Source organism: Arachis hypogaea, chromosome 18 (genome assembly GCF_003086295.3).
Source record: "Arachis hypogaea cultivar Tifrunner chromosome 18, arahy.Tifrunner.gnm2.J5K5, whole genome shotgun sequence".
Classification (NCBI taxonomy): Eukaryota; Viridiplantae; Streptophyta; class Magnoliopsida; order Fabales; family Fabaceae; genus Arachis; species Arachis hypogaea.
In genome coordinates this window covers 85,875,575-85,884,165 of record NC_092053.1, presented here as the reverse complement: position 1 = coordinate 85,884,165, position 8,591 = coordinate 85,875,575, and the positions used below count along the sequence as shown (strand labels likewise).

The following is an 8,591-nucleotide window of genomic DNA, read 5'->3' as shown; positions in this document are numbered from 1 at the left end:
GAATCTTAAATTGCAATGAATTAAAGAGCAGAAACTAAATTGCTGAAATTAAAAGGGAATGGGGGTGATTGCATGAATTGAGTTGCAGAATGTAAAGAGAAGATGGAAATCAGAAATGGGGAATTCATTGGGTTATAGGAGATATTGAGATCTCCGAATCAAAACACGTTTATCTCTTCCTCAAGCAATGCGTTCATTGAATTTTGCTTGGCAATCTTATATGATTGGATCCCAATCCCTTGGCTCACCAATTCTCTCTAAAAACAAACAAATTCCCAATCCCTTGGTTTAAATGTTCATAAGAAGAGATGATGCTTGATCACTGATTATACCACACAGTTTCATGAACCACAATTTGGTAGGATTACATGTCACAATATCCATCCAAACCCCAATCCAATTCACTGTGAGAAAGCTTCTCTAGCATGAATCCTCCATTCCTTTCCCAAGGTTCCGAAGGATTCCAAGTATGGGTAATTTCTTTCCCAAGACAACTACTCAATGGAATTAGATCGAGAAGCTTTCTAACAAAATTCAAGAGAAAAGATTGAAGAAGAAGATAAACTATTATTGATTCATTGAATTACAATAGAGCTCCCTAACCCAATGAAAGGGGGTTTAGTGCATCATAGCTCTGAATTCAATTACAAAAAAAACGGAAAACTAGCTAAAAGTGAAAGTAAAAGTCACCTCTAACTTAACTTCTATCCTATTTATACACTTTCTATATTGAGCTTCAGTTGTGCTTCTTGGGCTTTGAGGCCTCTCCTTGCTTTCCTTTTGCCTTGGGTTTATGATCCATAATCTTGATGAGGCTGTTGATCCAAATTCTGTAACATTCATTGAGCCAACTTAGTGATAATCAAATAATGACACATGACTCAATAAATTGAGATTTCAAACTCATCAATCCTTCAGGCCCAATCCCACAAACCATGATATTCAATTGGGTTTCATACTAGAGTAAGTTTAAGTTATTGTTTGTGCTCAAAGAGTAACTTAAACCGCAAGATTATTGGCCCAGAAACCTTTTTCCAAGAGTGGCGTTTAAGTTGCAGTTTAAGCTTAAACTGCAGCTTAAACGCCAGATACTTCCAGTGAGGCCTTTTGTAGAAGCACGTTTAAGCTTCAGTTTAAGGTTAAACTGAAGCTTAAACGTGGAAATGGAAGAAGGTAGCCCTGGAGAGTCATGTAGTCGAACACGTTTAAGCTTCAGTTTAAGGTTAAACTGAAGCTTAAACGTGGAAATAGGAAGGGCAGCCCTGGAGGTCGAACACGTTTAACCTCCAGTTTAAGGTTAAACTGGAGGTTAAACGTGGAAAAGGGTGGAGGCATACTGGAGGTCGAACACGTTTAACCTCCAGTTTGAGGTCAAACTGGAGGTTAAACGTGGAAGCTTAGAATGGTAGCCCTGGAGGTGTCGAACACGTTTAACCTCCAGTTTGAGGTCAAACTGGAGGTTAAACGTGGAAATGGAGAGAGCAACCCTGGAGGAGCAAAGCTGTCGAACACGTTTAAGCTCCAGTTTGAGGTCAAACTGGAGCTTAAACGTGGAATGGCTCCCTGGTACTCTTCCTACTTCTGGCGTTTAACCTCCAGTTTGAGGACAAACTGGAGGTTAAACGTGGAACTCCTTCCTGAGTGGCATTATCATTCTGGCGTTTAACCTCCAGTTTGAGGTCAAACTGGAGGTTAAACGTGGAATGCTTCTTTAGTGAGGCTTTTCATTCTGGCGTTTAACCTCCAGTTTAAGGTCAAACTGGAGGTTAAACTTCAATTCCAGCATTTCTTATCCTTCATGATTTTGGCGTTTAAGCTCCAGTTTAGGCTTAAACTGGAACTTAAACTCCACATGTGATATTCAAGCTTCCTTTATTGATTTTGTTGCTTCCTTGCTTAGCCTCTTCTTCCCTGAAATCATCCAAACAATTGCATCAAAGTCTTGCAAAATTTCATGAGAAATCTTCCATTCATAGCATTTAAGTAATATAACTAAAACTCATGGAATTTGCATCAAAATCATATTATTTGGATGGTTCATTGCTTTGTTCTTCATTTAACCATTTTTGGTTACTTTAAGCTCAAGAAAATGCATAAAACAACTAAAACTAACAGAAAAATGCTAGTGAAACTAGCCTATGATGCCTTGGCATCACAACACCAAACTTAATACTTGCTTGTCCCTAAGCAAGTCCTGAGTTATTTGAGAAGAAAGTATGAAACAGAAAGCAATTACATTGGCTATATTAGCAAGCATTTGAAGTTCATCAGAAGGGTTTTATGCAGAAAGTTGCAGCATCACTTTTTCATACTTATCAGGTAGGATTATCACTTTTTCATTGCATCCATCAAACATTGCTATGGCCTCTTGTTATTCTTATGTCTTTGGCACTTTTCTCTTCTTTGTTTTCTTTTCTTTTTCTTAGAGCTCCTTTGCTCCTTGTTTGCTTAGTGTCATGTGTTGCACAAGCCTTTGGCATTTTCTTTTTCTTATCAGTGCACTACACATATCCACTTTAGGCATTTTAGTTCACATTTCTTCTTGAGACATTGGTGCCCAGCACCTCTTTGTGTGACTAAATGTTTTGTATTTAGGTTGCTCTTGATAATGGACTTTTGGTTGATAATCCCGGGTTAGTTAACCCAAGTTACCAAGTGTTGAAACACTCCTCAGAACCTATTCATCCAAGCATATCCTTAATACATAAACACCACAGGCATTTGTCTCAGAAGTTCAAACCATTGGTACCTAGCTTATTTTCTCAATTTTTTTGCTTTTTGGTTGCCCTTTGGCTTTTTCTTCTTCTTTTTCTTTCTTTTTCATGGCCAAAGACATTTATTCATCAAGATCCATAGACAATTTTCACTTTCTACATAAAAAAAAATGATAATTCTACACTCTAATTCCAGTGATCTGACTCAACAATCAAGCATGCATACCACCACTTAATTCTACTTGATTTGTCACTAATTTAGCCAAGTTACTTTTGTTCAAACTTTTCTTTTATTTTTGGAAACAGAACAAGCATGGCACGCACTTGTTTAAGAAGGTGAAGTTATATCCAAACATCCAGGCATTCACTTTATTCAAAGCAATTAACAAACACACATACTAAAGACTTCACATTAAAACTTAAATGACTCATAATGAAAGAAAGCTCATAAAGACAATTCACCAATTATCATTTGATTATTAAGGAACGAGACCACCTCTTATTTATTGCTTGGTTCTTCTTAATTCTTAGGATCCTGCTTCTTCTTGCTTCCTGCCTCTTTTTGACCACTTGTGCTTCCTTTGTCTTTTCTCATGAGCTTTTTCCAGAATCCAACCTTTTTCATCGTTTCTTCCACTCCTTTTTCAAGGATCATTGCCTTGTTTATTTCTCCTTCTTTCCTCCCTTTGAAATACTCATCAAAAGCTGGGAATGCTGGGTCCATCTTGTGTAGATGTTCCCCTATGTAGTTAAGCTTGATTTGCAAACTGATGTTGTAATCAGCTTGGACTGAGTATCTTGCATTCTGTAAAGTAGTGGCTTCCTTGATTGCCAAAACATTGGCATCTTGGTGTTGGCATATGTGGCTGAAGGATTCCTGTAAGTGTAAATTTTGTTCTCTTTGCAGATCGAAGAATCTTGATTCAAAGTTCCTTTGTATATCCATCATTTTTAGGTGAAAGTCCTCTTGTCTCTCCTGAGACCTCATGTATTGTTGAGACATTCCTTCCATGATTTCCTGCATTCTGCTCATATCCATGGGGTCTCTGGGAATTCTTTGTCTTCTTTCTGGAATTGCTTGCTCTTCTTGCTCTTCTTCTCTGTCTTCTCCTTCTTGTCCTTCTTGTTCTGCTTCTTGCTCGGGTTCCACTTGTTGCCCTTCTTCATTTCTTCTTCTTGTATGTCTTGGAGGGGTTGGGCCAAGAGTCATTCTGTGCGCAGTTATGGCCAATCCAGGATATAACCAATTAGGTCTTTCATCCTCAAGTGGTACTTGGGCATCGATGCATAGTCTAATGATAGTGCTAGGGAAGTGGAGCCAGGATTCAGGGTCACTTTTCTCACTAAACTCTTGTATCTGTTCAGCAATGAGTTTATGAACTTTGATCTCCCCTCCAACCATAATGCAATGTAGCAAGATGGCTCTTTTAGGGACTATTTCTGAAGAGTTTGCAGTGGGTAGGATGGATCTCCTAACTATTGCATACCACCCTTTAGCTTCAGGTGTTAGGTCTCCCCTTCTCAAGACTCTTGGAGCCCCTCTTGTTTTTCTCACCCATTCAGCTCTGATGGCACAAAGGTCTTCAGCAATAGTTGCATAGTCAGGTTCTCCTATCATCCTTTCTTCATAACTTGCTTGGCTGAAATGTATGTTTTTCAGGCCAAGAGTTTTCATGATTGCTTTGGGACTGAAGTCAACTTCCACCCCTCTCACATAGCTTTTGTATGTGGGTTTCTTGGTTGGATCCTCCCTTACTGCATTTGCATAAAACTCTTTCACCAAGTTGATGTTGATTTTAGTGATTGGCTTAGTCAGGAGCTCCCACTTCCTCTTTTTGATCTTTTCCCAAACACCTGGGAATTCATCCTTTTCAAGGTCAAAAGGAACCTCAGCTAGCACCGTTTTAGGTCTCATCCATTTGGCTTGAATCTCATGGAAAACTGATCTGTATCTCCATGCATCGAATTCCCTGTTTTCCTCCATTGGCTGCTTGTCTTTTCTTCTTTTGTGGCTAGATGAAGCTGCCATTGGTTCTTTAGTTTTGGTAAGTGACAAGCTAAAGTTGACAAGGTGAAGCAAGAAGTGTTGTTGGAAGTGTGGTAAGGTTGTTTTCGGCAAGAGATAGTTATGCTATGATGAAGGAAAATGTGTATGAAGGAGAATTGGTGGTGTGGGACTCGTTCCCCAAGTGGTTCTTTATAGTGCCCATAAGTGAAAAATGGACGGCTAGGGTGGTTTGTGAAGGGTGGCTTGATGGTAAATATATGAATTATGGAGAAGGACGATTTGCCTTTCATTTTCTTGGAAGTATTCTGGGTGCATTAGGTTGTACATGTAGCTTTCTTTTCTTGCAGAACTTCCTTTTCCCATGTGTTAGTTTCAAAGACTTGTGAATTTTCTCTTTGACCAAGCACGTCCCTTCCTTTGTCTTTTTCCTCCATTTTTGTCTTTTCTTTTGTACCTGCACAACAAACAAGTTTGCTATCATTTTTCGGTCCATGTGAATTATGAATAGTACTTGCACATGTAAATCAATGATTGTCTTTATGAGCTTATAGCCGTGACTTCTACATGTATGCACACTTATTATTTGGACACCAAACTTAGTGTTTGGTAAAGTCTCCTAATGACATGAAATCCATATTGGTTGTCCTTAATGAGTGTGCATAATTCTAATAAATCATAGTCACCTTGGCTCTTTGATTCTAAACAAAGTTACTACCCTAAGTAATTGAAACCAAAGTATTAAAACATGCGAATGGTATACTTGTCATGAATTTTGAAATCCAGAGGAACTTCTTGCTTTTCATAAACCGTGTTCAAAGAGGAACACCAAACTTAATCTTTGGTTGTGCACTAAAAATTGAATGCATTTTGAATAAAATTTGGGGTGCTTTCAGGCACACCAAACTTATTTTATATGCAAAATGTCAGTGCACTCTTTAAGAAGTTGTCCTGAGGATTCAAGTTCATGCATAAGAAACCATGCTTTATTAGATGCACAACAAAACAAAAAAATATAAGGATATTAAAACATGGGTTGCCTCCCATGAAGCACTTCTTTAACGTCACTAGCTTGACGGTTGTCCCTTGTTAGGGTGGATTGTAGTGCTTGACGTCTTCTCCTCTTACTATGAAGACGTCCCCACTTGATTCATTCATGACCTCTAAATGTTCCATAGAAAGAACTTTCCTGATTGTGAACACTTGAGGGAGCTGGGAAGGAATGGTTTTGAGGTCAGGTGGAATTTCCAGATAATGACTTGATATCACTTTATCTCCCGGAGAAAAACCTTCAGTGGGAATTTTCTTGTTTCTCCACCCTCTTGGCAATCTCCCTATCACTCTTCCCTTTCTCTTGAGGATTTCTTCATTGACCCTTATGTCAGGAGGATCCTTCTGATCTGTTTCCACTGATTCTTGTGGCTTTAACTCTTGCAGCTCTTGTTTGCCTTCCAAGAATTGTTTTAGAGTTTCAGCTGCTGGATTACTTTCCTCCAGACACAGATGGCTACTATCATCCTTAAGCTTTTCAGGTTCTGGTTCAGGCTCAGATGCAGTTTTGAAAACTTTGAAAATGAGCTGTTCATCATGTATTCTCAGAATTAGCTCTCATTGTTCTACATCTATGAGTGCTCTAGTAGTGGCTAGAAATGGTCTGCCCAGAATTATAGGGTGTAAGTAGCTTTCCTCCATGTCCACAATGACAAAGTCTGTGGGGAAATAATAATCCCCCACTTTCACCAGCACATTTTCAACTACCCCTTCAGCTTGCTTCTGAGTTTTGTCAGCCAGTTGTATGATTACATCAGTGGATCTCACCTCATTCAGTTGTAGCCTCTTCATAAGAGTTAGAGGCATCACATTTATGCTAGCTCCTAGATCACAGAGTCCTCTGTCAATTTTTGTTTCCCCTATGATGCAAGGGATATGAAAACTTCCTGGGTCCGTTTTCTTAGAGAGTGTGTCCTTCTTGATGAGAGCACTGCATTCTTTGTTCATTGTTACCGTTTGTCCTCCCTTCAAAACTCTTTTCTTGCTTAACAATTCCTTTAAATACTTGATGTGTGTGGGCATTTGATGAAGAATCTCAAGAAAGGGAATAATGACATGAAGAGAGTTAAATGTCTCTAGAAACCTTGAATAGGTTTTCCTTTTTTCACCTCCTCCTAACCTCTCAGGAAATGGTGCTTTTGGTTGGTATATTTCCATCATGCCTTTTTGCAGTTCCTTGGCTTGCTCAGTTCCACCTTCCTGCTTAACTTCTTCCACACCTTCCTTCAAGATTTCTGGTTCCTGCTCTGAGGGCCTGATTCCTTCTTCTTCTGAGACTTCCTTCAATATGGTGATGGCCTTGCATTCTTCCCATCTTACTCTCTTTTGTTCCCTTTAGGATTCTTTTCTGTGTCACTAGGGAACACTGCAGTTGATTTGGGTGCCTGTTGAGATAGCTCTCCTACTTGAGATTCCATCCTCTTGAGTTTTTCACCATGGTTTCTTAAGGTAGTTCTCACATCATCCCTGAAGCTCTTCAATTCAATTATGTCTTGACTCATGGTTGCCATCATTCCTTCTATCCGGTTTAATTGATCTTGAAATTGTTGGTTCGGATTAGGTTGGGTATGTTGATTATTTTGGCCATGATATGATGGTTGGGGGTAAGTGTTTTGTGTGGCTTGGGATGATCTTTGGTTGGAGTTTTGGTATGTGGAATTGTTATGTTGGTTGTGGTTGTAAGGTTTGTGGTTTTGTGGTTGGGTTTGTTGGTTTCCCCACCCAAAGTTTGGGTGGTTTCTCCAGCCTGGGTTGTAAGTGTTGGAATGTGGATCATATGATTGCCTTTGTTGGTTTCCCACATAGTTGGCCTCATCCCAATCACCTCCTTCAATGCTTACTTCCTCTTGATCTTGTGTGTGTATTGCAGCCACTTGCTTTGTTTCTAATTGCCTAGTAAGCTCTGCTAGTTGCTTGGCAAACACCTTGTTTTGGGCTAGAATTGTATCAACATGGTTCAGCTCCATGACTCCCTTAGTGTTGTGCCTCTTTGATGCATAGTAGTACTCATTCTCAGCCACTGTCTCGATCACTTCGATGGCTTCTTCCACAGTCTTTTTCCTGTTCAATGAACCTCCTGATGAATGGTCTACAGCCTTCCTTGATTCATAAGAGAGCCCATCATAGAAGATGTGCAATTGCACCCAATCATGAAACATGTTTGGTGGGCATTTCCTTGTCAAGTCCTTGAATCTCTCCCATGCCTCGTAGAGAGTTTCACCATCTTGTTGTCTAAAAGTCTGAACCTCAGATCGAAGCCTATTGACCTTTTGTGGAGGGTAGAAACGTGCCAGAAACTTGCTTTCCACCTCATCCCATGTTGTTAGACTCCCCCTTGGGAATGATTCCAGCCACTTAGCTGCTTTGTCCCTAAGTGAAAATGGGAACAAAAGCAGTTTATAGGCATCTTCCTGGACTCCATTGGACTTCACAGTGTCACAAATTCTCAGGAATTTTGTGAGATGTTGGTTTGGGTCTTCATTAGCACTTCCTCCAAAGGAACAATGATTCTCCACAAGTGATATTAGCTGTGGCTTGAGCTCAAAATTGTTGGCCTGAATGGGTGGTTTCTGGATGCTACTACCACAATTCCCAGAGGTTGGGTTTATGTATGAACTAAGAACCCTCCTCTCAGGAATGGCATTGTTTCCATCAGCTCTCTCATGGTTGTGAACTTCTCTATCCATGTTGAGATCTAAAGCTTCCTCAAAATTGTCCTCAGATTCTCCTTCAGATTCCTCTTCTCCCACTACTCTCTTCCCTCTTGCTTCCCTTCTAAGTCTATGAAGGGTCCTCTCTGGTTCGGTATATGGAGGAGTTGA

The 8,591-nt window shown here is 39.8% G+C and overlaps 1 non-coding gene across 1 annotated transcript; it reads left to right on the top strand.

Annotated features, from left to right (window-relative positions):
- The first annotated feature begins 7,926 nt into the window (after positions 1-7,926).
- On the top strand, positions 7,927-8,030 carry LOC112774619 (small nucleolar RNA R71). Its single transcript, XR_003189096.1, has one exon. It is a non-coding gene; the product is annotated as a small nucleolar RNA R71 (small nucleolar RNA).
- Positions 8,031-8,591: the final 561 nt, after the last annotated feature.